General features: G+C 42.0%; 1 protein-coding gene across 4 annotated transcripts in view; it reads right to left on the bottom strand.

The window, feature by feature from the left end:
• Window positions 1–16,915, bottom strand: part of RNF144B (ring finger protein 144B) — a 91,076-nt gene that overhangs the window by 41,158 nt on the left and 33,003 nt on the right. The window contains exon 1 of one of the 4 annotated variants that reach the window (XM_075745150.1): window positions 11,621–11,796. The exons of 2 other annotated variants lie outside the window; for them this stretch is intronic. The gene's annotated coding sequence lies outside the window, so the exon portion shown is untranslated. Of the gene's footprint in view, window positions 1–9,097; window positions 9,414–11,620; window positions 11,797–16,915 lie in introns of those variants that run through there. One more of the 4 variants, XM_075745147.1, reaches the window with a different exon arrangement.

Raw genomic sequence — 16,915 nt, 5'->3', positions numbered from 1 at the left:
CTTTTTTTTTTCTTCCCCCCAAAACAGATGTGACTCTTTGCAATTGTGGGAATCCTTCATCTGTTTCCTTGCAATACTGCTTTAGAATAAGCGAGGGGAATAAAAGAGAGCTTTTCACCCTTCCATTCCTAAAAAGCTGGGGAATCCAAGAAAAGGGAATCTAACAGGTAAAATAAATGCTGCTACTAGCTGACAGGCAGCTAGGAAAAGCACTTTCAGATCCCTTAAAGATAAAAACATAAAGACTGAAAAAGAAACAATGCAGCCTGTTACTAAACTGAAATGCAGAATCAAAACATGGTCTTTGTCTCTTTTCAATACTGACAGAAGCCACACAACGTTCATCGAATCCATGAGGATGGGAGTAAGCCCTTCTGCGTGGAATGAAGTCAGACCATCATACTGCAGAAGCCATGAACTTCACCCAGTTCTGCTGGAACTGTGCCCGAATTAGGACATATCAAAGTTCAGGAAACAGCTCTGTCAACACTGGCAGGCTGGAAAGCTCCCAGCACCAGACCTACTGGACGTGAGTCCTGGACAGGCCTGTGGGCATCAAGTTTGGGATGACCCAGGTGTATCAAACTTACTATGCCTCAGCAGTGTGATGGTGCTGGCCACAGGCAGCAGGCTGCGGTGATACGCCTGGTCCCACAGGTGGTCAGCAGCAGGATTCCCCTACAGTTTTATGTTCAACCTGGCAGGCACAGAGCTAAAGAAAGTTGATCAGCACAAAATGCAGTGAAACTGGCAAAGTGCAACCAGACAACAGAACTCGTGTATTTTGGCATCAAACATTTCCAAAAACACATTGAAACAATAAAATTATAGCAAGTGAAATTCCAAGTATTGCTTGCCAAGTATAAGATTAGACTCTAAAGCTTATCTAAATAACACCCCTTATTCTTAATGACACTATGCAACATCTACTAATGCTAAGCTACAAGGAATTTCCACCCAAACTAGTTTGGTGCACTTTAAACTTCCTGTTGACAAGAGCTAATATACCACTATTAAATAAAAACACACTCTTCATGACATTAATGACAAAAGCAAATGATAGGTTTTCCCTTCTGACCACATGAAGGCTTTTGGTAACTGTAGCATATACTAAGTAAAAAGGAATTGAGCTTTTGGGAGGTCAAACGGGTTGATAATTTGGCTAGCTGTCTCAGCTGAAACAGGAATAGGAAGTCATATGTAACAATTTCCCTTTGACACAGAAAAAAAAATGTTTATTTTTGTTAATCAGATAACAAAACCTTGGGATATGTTAGCTCCTGGAGCTGGAATGTTTACAGTTTAGATAGGGCGTGCTCAGAAGATATTTGTGACATTGGCCTGTTCTAACATCAAGGATTTTTAGAAGATATTTGTAAACAGGCATTGTTAAAGTGAAAGCAATGGAATGTTATTTGACTGGGGACCAACTTTATCTGTTTGTTTGTAGTATGTACTCTTCTAAGAAGAAATGAGCTGGGCTGTCAGGCTCCCCTGGCTGGAGATGGCTCCTTTTTCAGAGCAGCCAATGCTGTGTTTGGGGCAAGCAGCGTCCTGACTGCAAGGCAAGCAGGTCAAGGCAAGTGGAGACGTGACACAAAGCCAGGCCTCGAAAGTGACAGCAAGAAACTTCTTAGGGCCAAGGAAAGCATGCAGAGTTTGCTAGAAGCCAAAGAACAACTCAGCTAACTGAAATAATGAAAGTGATCTTCCACTGAATTCTGCAAAAACAACATATACTAAAAAAAATTTATTGAATACTAGCTATTGAAAAAAAATAACACATAATCAGGTATTTATTTTTAGAAGGGATGATCTGAGAAATTTTTTTTTCAGTGCTTGCAATAAGATAATACCTTTAACATCTGTCATTTCATTTTGTAAGGCCAAGAAAACAGCAAACTTGCAAGATTATGGTCCTATAGTCTTTGTTCACTACAAGCATCAAAAAGTACTTTCACACAACTTCAGATTTACATCAAGAGGACTCAAAGAGTAAGGTCACTTTCCTTTTATAACAATTTTTGTGTGACTGCTCAGTGAATAAAACTAATAATGTTTTAATTTGCCCCTATCTAATCTTACAGTCAAATATGCTGCCCATTATTACAGAAGAAACACGCTGTTCAAGGTAACCAAGATAAAACAGATAAGACATTGAAAACTGCCCTTCATCCAAATACGTCTCAATGATGTAGAAAGCTGCGCGGACACAGTACCCAGCGGCAACTTTCAAGTCTTAGCTACAATGACATCCAGTGAATCAAAGACTGGGAGTCAAATCTGAAGATTAGACCTTGGGGAAGTCACTATCGTTAATATAAGCATTTTCCATTAAGGAAACAACATGAATAGCTACTAACTATATTGGAGTTTGACAAGAAACAATACAGTCATTAAGAAGCAATAGCAGAGGTTTGGAGCGGGACATGAGCAGGTTGTTTTGAAACTAAACACTTGCACTTACTGAGGTAACTACGACTGCTTCTCACGACTGGTTACTAAACTAATCAGAGTGTATCCCTAAATCACTCCTCTGCCAGTTCCGGATTGAGCCCCACCAACGTCAGCTGCAACCAGAGATGCGGAAAGGACAGAGCACTGAACGAGTCCCAGCTCTGGCCAGATCTGCAGAGGTGAAAAAGAAGTAAATCCCAGTAACTATCTCCTGACTGAGCTTCTCTCTGCTTGTCCTCTCAGTATCTACGTTTGCTCTCCCTCTTTTACAGCCCATGCATGGGAAGAGCAATGAGCCCAGCAGGAGAAGTTGTGCTCCAGCCGATTCCTTCTACGTTGCCTGCTGCCCCAGCATGGAGGAGCCCTATGGTGCCCGCCCCATCAATCAGGATGTGAATTTAGGGCATCTCTAACCGCTGATAGGCTTCACGTACATGCTACTGAACTTGCAACTATGCTGGAATAACAATAACAGCTTCAACTACAATTAGTCTTATGCTCTTGCCTAACAGCTACATATTTTTAAATCACCTACATATTCCCACTTTTATAAATAACATTTTTAACAGAGCGCGATCTATTTTGCTCTGCATCTTATTAACTAGGTAAGACAAATATGATATTTTATTAAACTTGAGTCAGCTGATGACTATCGCGTGATGCAATATTGTCTCATTGCTGCTCTGCCCTCTTCCACCTGAGTTTCTTCATCCACCTTCTGTCTCTATGTCTCAGGTTCTAAGTGCTCACAAGAAGGTTTTTGCCTGTACAGTGTCAAGCACAGGGAACACAGTTAATTTCTCAGGGGCTCTATGCAACTACTTAGAAATCCAGATGGTACTACAAGACATATAATGAAGCAGAAGTGTACATCAAATGCAGTAGAGGTTTGTATTCACCATTCCCTCCCTCCAATTTCAAATTTCAACCTTCATTACAGAAATAATTTCAAAGGAGAACATCAGCCTGTAAATGTACAAGATTTCAGCCTCAAGAGCCTTAGTATCTGTTAACAACTGGCTAGTCTCTACATGATCTTAGCCGTGAAGTCAAAACCCTGCCAATGGGAGCCTTTCCAATGCTCCAATGGACCTGCTTATATGTGCAAAGATAAGCAACTAGGAGCAGTTGAAAGAAGCTGCTCCACCTCTCAAACACTCAAAAAAATAGTGTCTAGAACACAGCACTGAAGGAACTTATAGTCTTACTATACTATAGGGTGACAATCTTACGGAAACATTTCTAAAGATATCTTTCTGCTAGCTGGGCTTTTAATTATGACCATGACACTTAATGCTCCTCAAACAGGCATTTTATTCTCGTCGTTAAGGAATTAGGAAATGGAGCTACAGCAAGAATTCTCGACTCCTTCTCTGCTCCTCTCCCAACTACTCCATGTTTCCTTCATTTGTTGGCATATCCTCCCAAAACGTGGGAAGCTAGGTCAACAAGGGGGTTGAAACTGGTCAAGCCATGTACACTGCTTGGGTATTTGCAATAAAAACATTGGCCAATCCAAAAAACACATGTCCTTAAAGTAGTATTGGATAAATTATATAGACATATATGTGGCTTTTACTCCACTCCAGGCAAAGGGCATGATTGCCTTTCCCACAAATCCACCCCAGAGACTGTGATGGAGATTCCCCATCACTGAACACATCAGTGTAACTGTGAAGAGGTCAGGAGGGTGCAAGATTGCATCCTCCTCATTGTGCAAAACCTCATCAAGCAAGTTATTGCTGGCTCCATGGATGTTATCTTAGCCCTGTGATGGGAAAACCCCGTTGGGAAGGGTTCCAGGACCAGTGGTTAGCTGGGGGTCCACTGCTGTGAAAAAGCTTGAAGTGAGTGCAATGGTAAATAGCCCACAGGATCAGCTAGTTTCCACCCGCAACTACATCTTTGTAACCTTCTTTTTTTGAAGAGGGGAAGACCAGCTTGTTTTCCTTCATCATCTCCCCACCTCCACCCATCAGAATGCTTCCAAAACTAAGCACAGGCAGAACACATGAACTTTCCCATCTACTGCTCAGACATAACCAGTGTCAGCCTGCACATCACAGCTTCTACTTAATCCTGGAATTTTCCTTGCATGCAAATGATTAGCCTATAGACTAGCTGTCATGAAACGTGTTTTTCCTTCTATGTGCATAGGGGTGTAGAGCATGCAATTTTGAATGATTTGCAGCTGTATACATGAGCAAGGAATTCAGCCCTAAGCCACAGCAGCATATAGTACATAAAAGCCTAAGTAGAAGTAACCTTGAAGGACCCATTTCAGTCCCCGAACACAGAGATACAGCTCTTCTGTTGCAATGGGTTTTCCTTTCTGCAAACGTATAGAGCACATAAAGGTTTTCAGTTCTGCACATTTACTCCCTGGCAGTCTGAAGATACAATAGTTTGTATAACCAAATATGAATATCAAAGCTTCTGTCAGACACCCAGACAGCGTCCACTTTTTGAGTAATGACTCACATCTTATACTTTCCTTCCTCTCCTCATTATTACAGCAAAGTAAAATGCAGAAAAGCTTGCAACAGACATGAATACTGACATTCTCAATTAAAAGGGAGAAATATGAGCATGACAGTAAAATGTTTTTTTTTTCCTTCTAGTAAAAAGTAATTTTTTATTCTGCTTGCCTCCTAATCAGCATCTCTTCATCTTTCCTTCAGACAAAAACAGGTAGAACAACTGCCCATGACAGTTGTGTCTACAAGCTCTAGTGCACAGGAAGAAACCCCATATAGGCAATGTGTCCACAAGCTGGACTTTTCCACAGTAATATGCTGGCTATATTTTTCATGAATGCCATGTCTTGACTTCACCATCTTCACTGGTAAGAGCTCCAGACCAACAGCAAAAAGTACACCTTATCAAGTCCCAATTCTGGAGACACACAATAGTCCCACTCTGACTCACCCAATTGCCCTTATTCACGGTCTTTTAAGTCTGTCAGACAGGTACAGAAATTCTCATTAGGTTTTATATAAACATAATTTATACAAACAGTCCCTTGATTACAGCATGTCTGAGACTGCCTTACTTCAGCGAGGCTAACCATTCTGTAGCATGAGCCAGATTCACATGGCCCAAATCGCTGTGCCTGGTGCTGGCTGGCTGCGGGACTCCAGAGATACTGACCCACTGGGAAACACGAGGCACAAGGATGCTTGTAGGTCCCATAGCTGAATAGCTCAAACTCCACCGAAGTCAAAACTGTACTTGTAGGCAACAAGGACATTCAAAGAATCAGGTAAGCTGATGGCGTTTCTAATGTCAGATTACAGATTTTCCCTTGGAGGCTGAGCGGATTTCCCTAGAAATACAGTAAAAACCCACCCAGGTCTTGGGCAACCCACAATGTTCTTTCTTTATTAGAATAAGAGGAACCAGAAACAGGGAACACATGTCATTATGTGTAAGTATCAGCACATACAAAGAGATTTAGGAAACTGCATCAACAAAATGCGTTTTATGTAGCTACATTTTTTATTTGAAAGTGTGTTTGCAGTGCAGTTAATCTAGTCATGCTCTCAAGCCTAGAACTTTCCACTCAGCACCTCTGCTCCTCCCTGGAAGACTAGGAGTTGGAAAAGTCCCACTTCAGCAGGAAGTGAAGGATGCAGTCCTTTGTAATTTGAGATACTATCTTTTTTTATGAGTGTTTTAATATCTGCTAGCAATGATCTACTTTATGAATGTAATGCCCACTCAGTTCCCACTGAGCTGAAACCGTTTACAAGAGACACAGAGAAAATTACTGAACACTATTTTCTTACTGATCAGCACAAAGTTATTTGGCACAAGCATCTCTGTAAATATTTGTCCAAGACTGGGTAAATTTGCAGTGTACGATGGCCCTCAGACCTGTACTTCTCTCTATCAAGTGGGAAGGCTCATAGTCTAGCACTGGAGCTCAGCTGTGCTTCAGCAGAAATACAAAATGCTAGAGGCCGAGCTTAGTGTCATTGCTATCTTTCCCTTTGGCTCTGTTCTTTTTCGTTTTGCTCACTGTTCCCCTTCACAAACAAAAAGAAGATTAATTTTGAGATGGAATGAATGTAAGGTTATTCCTGGCTGTTGGGTAATGAAGAGAATTTGTGAAGTGCATCACACAGGGCTGGGCTTTGGCATGGGGAAGCCAGAGAGAGAGGAGGCAACTGTGCCCACCTCCCAGCGAGCAGGCAGAGGATAGATCCAGAACCATTTTCAGCCTCATGAAGCTGAAGGCAATGTCTGCTTTGGTATGTGCAAGGAGGTCCAATGGATACAGTTCACAGCAACACTGGCAGCCTGCCACAGTATTTTGTTCACGTGTGCTTGTGACATCCATGGGCCCAGAGCTGTAATTATGGTCTCAGATGTCACAGTGCTACTAGCCCAGGAGATATTTATGGATCTGACATGTACAATCTATAGGTACTGTGTAGTTTCAGACACATTCAAGAAAACTCCCCGCTCAAGAAGAGGCACAGCAAGTCTACAGCAGTTTTTTGAGCTACACATCAAAGCAATATACTCCACTGGGTGTCACCACTGTCACTGAAAGGTCTGGACAGGGTGAATTGCAGGCACAGGGCTCAGACTCATACCAGAGATATTATCAGAGGCATACTGATGAACTGAGAAACAGGTTAAGTATTAGCACTGCTTGTTTTCCTGTAAAGTGACTTGCTGCTTTCTCACAGTCGCATTTTAAACTGAAGATGATAATAAGGACAAGGACATACTTTTCTCCTCCACCAGAAGAGAAAGGCCAGATAACCACTTCTGCACTGTTTATTTATGTCTACAAGGCTTATGAAGCATTTAGAGAATATAGTGTAATCCAAGAACCTAGCTAGGGAGAAACAACTCCATAATGTTTTCTATTTATATTATTAACTTTTGCTCCAAAGTATACCACCACACAAATATAATCACCAAAATGTCACCATCTGTGGGAAAGAAGACCATGACTATCAGCGAGGAGCACGCAGGATAGAGTTCAGCATGGGGAACAGAAAACTATACCAGGTTGCCAAATCTATTCCTGCATGAAGTGTAGGGAGGTTTCTGTGTCCTTGTATGAGCAGACAGCACTTTGTGTTAAATATCCCATCGGACAGTAAGATGCATGGGAGAAAAGAAGTCTGATTCTCATCATACTGGCTTGGTTCCTGAATAGGTCCACTTTATTTTGAAGAAATACCTCTCACTTTACCACAGCTTTAGACACACTGCAAACACACTCCTCAATGCATAATCTAAAGCATTACTTTCGGGAGCATACCTGCAGCCATCCCCTTATCGATGTGCTGTATTTTCTGCAACTTCGCTTATGTTCACAGAGGGAAGGGTTTCAGCCACTTTCATGCTATGACAACAACCCATACACCCACTCATATTCAGGCATAGACAAGTCCTGAACAGGACAAGAATCGGGTCAATATATTTCTTTTGGAAAATATTTAAGGACAGGATTTTGAAACTTCTGTTTCCAGAAATATTGGTATCCCAAACACAGTGCTTGCCCTTAGCCGAGCCACTTGCCCTTCAGGCTGAGGGTAGCCAAACATATCATGTTGCTGTGCCTGCTCACAGTCAGTTGGAAAGCTGCACGGGGGTATTTCAGTCACAGCCTGTATCTCTGCTAAAATTTACTTCTTAAAAGCATTCAGTGTCTATTTACCAAGAGGATGGGAAGTCACCCTGCAATGCTTCCTTAACTGTAGTCATCCTAAATATTTTACTACTTACAGTGCTCTCTGAAGGAAGATATTTGATATTGCCGTATACAGTTAGGAAGCAGAGTGCCTTTGTATTACAGAAAATACAGAGCTTTATAATAAGCCAGACTAAAACATCCTCATTACCGAAGCAGCTTTGTATTAATAAAGCCTTATGCTGAGAAAGCAGTTCAAACATACTAGTAAATGCAATTTTCTGTTTTAGTGTAAAAATAAATAAAAAATGCAAACTAGAGAACAAATGTATTGTATATTTTGTATGTGCTTACATAAACCACATAACCCCAAACCCTGAACAGATGATAAGTGTACATTAACACTTACAATACAAATCAGCATATTTTTTCTTCCCAATACCAGCTGTACGAGACAGTGGCAGAAGAAATGCCTTTAAACCAGGAGGAAATCTCTGCATTTTAAACTTGGGCTCTCCCTCCAGCTTAACCAGATGTGTTTTCAGCATGAACGGAGATCTTGTATTTAAACTAAAACAGATAAATGACTGACAGCATGCCATTTAGCAACTGCTTTCCACACAGGTATGTCCTAATACTGCAACACTTTCAAACACTTCACACAAATATTTCCTTAAAAGTTACACTGACAAAAGTAATTTCACCCTTTTGGGAAGTACTTGATGCCTATTTAATTTTCTGTGCCTTTAATACTTGGGACTCCGAGATTTCCTTTTGCCTCAGCTCTAAGCACCACACACTTTGATTTCAGCCAAACAACAAATAACATTTATTTTAGCTCTTTAATCATTCTAGTTCTTACCTTTTTTTTTTAACTAAGCCTTTTCTACTTTCTTCCATTACAAGCAAATGCTGGCTTTCTGTTGTTTTCAGGGTATCCTTTGCTTTTAAGGAAAAAATTGGACAGAAAGCTGTGTTCCGACATACCTTGAAAGGAGAGTAGCATTCACTGCCAGCTGTGTGACTTTTCAGTAGCTGCACTCAGACTTCAGCATTCCCAAGAACCACGATGTCACAAACCCCTGAAGCTTGCAACCAGGAGCAGAGGCAGATTGCTCTTGCACGCCCTTCCTCTTCTCCGGGTATCTGACAGCTGTACACTTTTTTGGACTGCAGCAGGACTTGTGTCCCAGCCCCTTTGCCACTCTGATAAATCATCTCCTCCCTGCTATTAAGAGCGTGCTGCCATTATATCTTAAAAGCACGTCACAGCTTGTATGCAGTAGCTGTGGGAAAGCTGCATTTATTTATACAGGAAGCTTGAGTACAGCACTTCCTACTTCCCATCCGAGTCTCAATTCAACTGCAGGTGATTACTTAAACCCTGTCAGCTTCCAGCCAATGCATACCCTACGTTCTTATTTGGATATCTGTGCTGCTTTGAATTATATCTCCCATCTGAGCCCCGACAAGATAAAACTGAAAGAGACAAGGCATTAGATGCAACACTCATTAAAAAACTCCCAATTGCCATTTAACCTGTTTTAGGATAGCAGTTTGTATAGCAGCTGCCCTGCCAGCAGATGATGTCTGCAACATTGCTGGCTTCTGCTAAGCTCCATATGTGAAAAATGTCATCTAAAAGCAAAGTGATTTCTTCATGTTGGACGGGAAGGAAGCAAAAAGCTAAACTCACAAGTATCAGTGTAATTTCAAACCTGAGTACTTAATGATGATGGTGCTTGGCTTATTCTGCCAATACTGAATTTTGACTCTTGAAGCCAGGCTTGTGTGCAAGAAGGGTTGGAAATTCTGCAGTTCAGTACTCCAAACCTACAGGTGTGATTGACACTAGCCATGCAGCAGGAGATGATATTATTGTGCCACTTCACACCAAGCCTCAAGAACTTTTCCTTCTGTAGGATAAGAAGTACAGATGCAACAGAGTGCAGGGAGTGCAGAAAAACAGAGGGAGAAACAAGTACAGATACTAATCTGTAATTTTCTTTTTAGGATGAAATAAGTTTATGTTGTACTTCATGCAATTATTGCTGGCGGTTTGCCTTCAGGACTTTGCTGTGAGGACTGATGTACAGGCATTACTTCTGGGGTGAGCAGAAACCCACAGCTGAGCTTTTAGTTATTTTCAGACAATTATACTGCATCAGATTAATTTAAGGAAAAGGCAGAAAGCTTGTGCAACTTTAATTCAGCCTCCTTGCACCTATGCATTACAGCTTTGCTTGAATTATCACATACTCTTCCCCTCAGAATAAGTATAAACTTTATCAATCATATTTGACATTGGGTGTTATATATAATTTTATTCCTGGGGAGGGAGAGAATAGTCACCAAAAAAAATCTAGCCATTCCAACATGTGGAATCATGTTGATCCCTGCAGTATTCATCAACAGGATTACAGCAGGATTAGGCAACCTAGAGCCATGTCACAGATATTGCCACTTGAGCTAGTAGGGCATTTCGCAGCAGTAGCAGACTTTTATCCTCAGCAGTGACCAATCTGAGACAGTACTCAAGAAACACCTGGGGCTCAGTGCTATTTTTTAGGCTGCAGAGCAGTCGTGAAAATGTGGAATTCTGTGTGAAACTTCACGATTAGAAAAGGAGTCTCCTTCAGCGGTTAGATTTTTATCCTCCGTCTTCTGTTCTAGTATGAAATAGCTTAAGCCTCTATCACTGCCTTTTCACTACCTCCCCTCTCTTCTCCCTCCCTCTGTTCTAGCTCCTGTATTTTCTTCCTGCAGCTGCTACTCTTGCTGCTCTGCCTCCATCACACAGGTACTTGTTAGGTGACAGATGAAGTGCAGCAAGAAAAATCTTTCTGCTCTCAGCTCCTGTGCTCAGCACCACAGCACTTGAACAGCAAGAGGACATTTACCCCAAGGAAGAGAGTGGTGGGAGAGGGAGGATGAAGGAAATCAAGACATTCATGCAGGTGTAGGAAAAATGGCAGGACTGAAGGTCCAGAAGTAGAGCAGGACAGCTACCAGTAGCAAAGTAGCAAAAGGTACAGTACTTACTCCTTGCTGGCACAATAAAACAAAAACAAGCTTCACTGCAGTAGCCTCCACCAGTCAAGAGAAACAACTGCAAATAAAGGCTAATCATCTTTCCTTCAGATAAATGATGAGGCTGGCTTGTGTCTACGGGGGTTGTTCTTTTGAATTAAGAAAACTACATTAGTCCATTAAAATGCAGATAAATTCTGGAAACTTCAGCTGCAAACATCACATGATATTTTTATCCAGTTCCCTATTATGTATCTCTATGCATGGAAGTTACAATGTGACTGCACAAACATGCAAACCTGCTAACAGCAAAATTAATTTCTCTTAAACATCACAAAATTGATGAGAAACATCATGAACGTTTCTCAAGACACTTAATTACCTGTAAAACGTTAAGATGTGCTTGTTCCAAGCACTCCACTTACAGAGTATCAATCCTAAACTGTGGTCCCTGGATTTACATGCAGGACAATCACTTACTGATGCTCTGTGGACAGCTGGCTATTCCCCTGCTTCCATCTTCACTTCTATATTTGCCCCTACTTCTGTGCTTATCCAGGATCTCCGCAGCAAAGAGGAGCTGAAGGTGACGTGGCACTGTGCAAGAACTCAGGCTATAAGGACTTGAGATGATCAATACTGATGATTCTTTCCATTGCCATCACCAAAAGGCGTGAGCTGGACTGTTATGAGCTCTTCTGTCAAAATGATTTCTCTTCCAGCTGTACCTCGAGCCCAGGTACTTCATAGTTTCACAGAAGCACATCTTCTTGGCAAGCTAATTTTGTGAAGTGTTATGAGTCATGCTAAAATTGCTACCCAGCTCAAATCCCTGAATCTCTTAGCCCAGATTGATTGATTTCCTTTTTGAGCCAACAAATAAATAAAAAAATACAAGTTCAGAATGTCACGCAATGCCAGTCGAGGCACAAGCTAAGCCGTCCTCATTTGCTTTCTTCTTCAATAACAGTGACATAAAGCACAACACTGAGAGGCTCCAATTAATTTTTTGGACACTTTTAACTGACACTTTCATAACTCCAGGGCTGAGGGAATGGCAGAGCCTCTGAGATGATACATGCCAAAATGCAACATCACCGTGAATTTTTAGTTGAGTTACTACCCAGAATAAGAATAAAGGTTGGCATAGTTAATTACCAACGTTGCTGTGACATCCTTGCAGCTACTTGAAATACCTACAAAATTACTAAGCCGCTCTGGCATTAACTAAAATTACTAATTAATTTATGACATAGGTGGGTGAAACAGTAATAGCATGACCACTGGAAAGATCTCTCACATCCCACAAACAGAATACGATTAACAGAAAGTGAAAACACTGAGTTAATGTATAACTAACAAACAGTTTCATTATAATTCTATATAAAGAACTAGGATTAGCGTGGGAGGAAAGAAAAGAAATTTTCACTACCCTGATTCACAGTTTTCAACTAATAAAACCCAAATATCCTGAAAAATAATTGCTATCCATAGGTGTAACACAAAAACAGGTTTTCTAATAAGCTTTCTAAAATCAGATCCTAACTAAGAAAGATGAGTCTTTATCCACTTTACTTACTGTACATACAAATTATCCATTTTCCTATGCAAAAAAAAAAGGTATTTGTACATGCAATATATAGTTTCACAAGAAAAATAGATACTAATGTGTAATATAACCAATGCTGACAATGAAAAAGGAAGGGTCTTTGCACAGTGAGTATATCTATGCTAACTTGCAAGTATGTGATGCCCCTGATATCATGGGCTAAGAACAGTTTTCTTCAATGGGAACTATTTTAGAGGAGGATTACACCATCAAAAGTAATTTTTGGTACCTTCATAAACCTAATTTTTTTTAAAAAAATCCCTTTTCAATATATGTACTTATATAATCACACAACACTAGAAATCAGATGTTAGTGCAAAAAAATAGAGCGCTATGTAATATTCTACATGCACATAAACTTTATTCAGAATAGCTCAGTGGCGTTCCTCAGGGGTCAGTACTGGGACCGGCACCGTTTAACCGGCGACATGGACAGTGGGATCGAGTGCACCCTCAGCAAGTTTGCCAACGACACCAAGCTGTGTGGTGTGGTCGACACGCTGGAGGGAAGGGATGCCATCCAGAGGGACCTTGACAGGCTGGAGAGGTGGGCCCGTGCGAACTGCATGAAGTTCAACAAGGCCAAGTGCAAGGTCCTGCATGTGGGTCAGGGCAATGCCAAGCACAGCTATAGGCTGGGCAAGGAATGGATTGAGAGCAGCCCTGAGGAGAAGGGCTTGGGGGTGTTGATTGATGAGAAGCTCAACATGAGCCGGCAGTGTGCACTTGCAGCCCAGAAAACCAACTGTGTCCTGGGCTGCATCAAAAGAGGCGTGACCAGCAGGTTGAGGGAGGTGATCCTGCCCCTCTACTCCGCTCTGGTGAGACCCCACCTGGAGTACTGCATCCAGCTCTGGGGGCCTCAGTACAGGAGAGACATGGAGCTGTTGGAGCGAGTCCAGAGGAGGGCCACGAAGCTGATCAGAGGGCTGGAGCACTTCTCCTATGAGGACAGGCTGAGAGAGTTGGGATTGTTCAGCCTGGAGAAAAAGCAGCTCCGGGGAGATCTAATGGTGGCCTTCCAGTTTCTGAAGGGGCCTACAGGAAAGATGGTGAGGGACTGTTTATCAGGGAGTGTAGTGACAGGACAAGGGGTAATGGGTTTAAGCTGAAGGAGGGTCGATTTAGATTAGATGTTAGAAAGAAATTCTTTCCTGTGAGGGTGGTGAGGCACTGGCACAGGTTGCCCAGAGAGGTTGTGGAGGCCCCCTCCCTGGAAGTGTTCAAGGCCAGGTTGGATGGGGCTTTGGGCAACGTGGTCTAGTGGAGGGTGTCCCTGCCCATGGCAGGGGGGTTGGAACTAGATGGTCTTTGAGGTCCCTTCCAACCCAAACCATTCTATGATTCTGTGAGCTACAAGAAAATCAGGATCACATCTTTTCCTGTTTAAATAACCCTATTGTTCTACAATTCTGATTTGGTATGCAAGTCACTCGCTGACAAACCAGGCTTGAAATCTTCATTACTCCCTTTAGCTAAAACATACTAAAACTTTATTATGAAGTGTTTTGTATTGGAGTGAAATAAATCCAGTTAAATTATTTTGAAAGAATACTAGGTATGAGTCTTTTTATTTTGCAGTAAAAAAAATGAGTGGGATAGCACACTGTCTACCGAACATTTATAATCATTATGATCTGAAAATGCATGGATTTGTCTCAGACACAAAGAAAAGTAGTAGGTGACTTACTTACACTCATTCTGCTCTATGAACAAGGCAAAATGCAATATTCATTAAAATTTGTTGGCACAGCAGACTATCTCCAAACAAAACATGATCATATGGCTTCCATAAAGCTCTGTATTTATCCTCTACCGATATTTTTTCCTGTGTTTATACTTTGAAGTACTTCCTGACATACTGAAAACTAGCTTTTGGTATTTGATCCACACTGAACAGTGCTTGAAGAAAAAAACATACAGCCAGAAGAAAAAAACATACAGCCTCACCAGAAAACAGTGAGAAGACAGCCTGCCACCCCAGTGGGGTAGCTGGGTTTGGGGTGCTTAGAAATCTCAGTTTAAACATCAAGACCGATGGCTCTGACAGTACATTACTGGAGTTCCAGTGCAACCTGGAAGCATTAAGAGAAGGTTTGTTTCCCCCCATAGGAAATCCTGCTGGTGGCAGAGCTCTACTGGTAATGCCGCCGGGAGCGCGATTTTTGCCGCCAGCAACCAAACAACAACAGCTCTACATAAATTTTTAATTTCTGCTAACTCCTGCCTGTTCACTAGGTGTGCGAAGAACCAGCCTGCAAAAAAGAAAACAAGCTGAGTTGATATGAGTCTGCCATAAGTAAAATGCTGATGAACTGCCACTGAACGGCATCCATGCCAGCGCAACACCCTCAAGCCTAGGGCCCGTCCTCAGCCACCTCTCTGCACTCAGAGGCAGGGAAGAGGCAGGTTACTGTCACCCTTCCCACTTGACCTTCTCCTGTGACATGAGAAGAACCCTCCAGATGGCAAGAAGAGCTGGCACATCAGTGACGTGATGGCATTACTACTAGAGACATGGCAGCAGAGCATGCAGGACACCTCTCAGGCTCAAAGGCCACCCTGTGCAAGCAGGTCTGGTTACACAGCTGGACAGCACATGTAGCTTCCCCCAAATCAGCACTACCTCATGAACTGCTGGAAAAAAATAAAATAAAACCAAACAGCTTGCCTTGCTCTCGCATTCATGTATAACACATACAGATATGGAGCTGCTCAGTTCTTCTGAGTATCAGGTAACAGGTGAGAATTTTTAGCTGCGAAGAGTAATTTATAAAGTAGCGTCGAGGGGACCATACAACATACATACAAAAGAGGAAACACTGAAGTTGTCCTCTTCTGCACTCTCTTAAAGTAAGCAGACATTTTAACAAAAGTCTATAAACACTGCATGGGAAAAAACTTAAGGCTTGGTTAAATTAATTTATTTTCTATTAACTATGCTCACAGCTAGCTTTGGAGCATGGCATAGACTTTCAATTATGCACGATGTTTTTTTTACCTTTTGACTGTATGCCCAAAGTGACACAATCTGTTGACTTTTAACCAAGTGTCTTGGTAACGTACCTAGAATTGCAGTGATTCCAGACATCAGAATCATCATCAGTTTAAAAACTGAGAGGGCAAAACCATCCTGGCAGCCAACACAGGAAGCTTCCTCTCCAAGCAGAGGAGGCCACCAACCTGTCCTTATCATGAGAAAAAAATGTGTATGCTGTTTTCACTTCTCTATTTCTGCTCCTTCTTCTGTCCTGCCTCAAGCTGTTAACTGCCCTTTTTTGGAAACATGAAGAGACAGCTTTATTCCTTCCAACCCAAGCCAGTCTCCTAGGTGATGGCTTTGCCTTAGCCTGGTGAGGCTCCATCTACAGGCTTAAAAGACAGCCAGAATGGAGGGGCTTAATAATACATTTCAGCACATACTTTCTGGAGTCAAGGATGGGCAGGTCAGAGATGAGATAGAGCTGAGGCACCTACTTCTATGGCTACTAAAGCCAATGACAGGGCTTCTACAGACATCCAACAGGCAGGACCAAGGTGTGGAGCTACAGCATACCTTTGATTCATGTCTTTTCTCTAGTAATAGATATGACACAGACTTGCCTTTTGATAATTTAGGGTGAGAAATGGTTTCCAAGTTGAGAGGGATTACTCCAATGGCCTGGTTATACAGGGAAATGCTGGAACTGAAACACACCCATCTAGGAAAACCAAGAACTCCCTCTCTCCCAGCATCCCTCCCCTTACTTAACTTTCAAGGAGGGTTTCCTGTGACGTTCCCCTCATCTTTAGTCTCCTTTCTCTACCCTAGTTTACTTCTCACCCATTTATGGTGAGACCAGGTGTCAAAAGGTTTGTCCAGATCCACTTTTCTCCCCATGGAATTTAATCACATGGTTAGATATTCTCAACTAATAGAGTTTTTAAGGATTTCAGCCTCTTAGTGCGCCACAGTAGGGCCGTTTAAGTGAGCCTATCTTCTCCCTGCTGTTTTGGTCTGGCCACCTTTGCAATGGCAGCATCCAACAAGGACACAGTACCACTTCCCAGATGAGAACCAGCAACTTCTTAAAATGCACGCAATTGTTTGCTGGCAGTCATCATATCACAGCCGTAGTACCAAAATCCAGGATTGCTCCCCATTCAGGTCCCTTGTTAGGATAGTG

Source organism: Balearica regulorum, chromosome 2 (genome assembly GCF_011004875.1).
Source record: "Balearica regulorum gibbericeps isolate bBalReg1 chromosome 2, bBalReg1.pri, whole genome shotgun sequence".
Lineage (NCBI taxonomy): Eukaryota > Metazoa > Chordata > Aves > Gruiformes > Gruidae > Balearica > Balearica regulorum.
The sequence above is the reverse complement of the archived record's forward strand: the minus strand, read 5'-3'. Positions and strand labels throughout refer to the sequence as shown.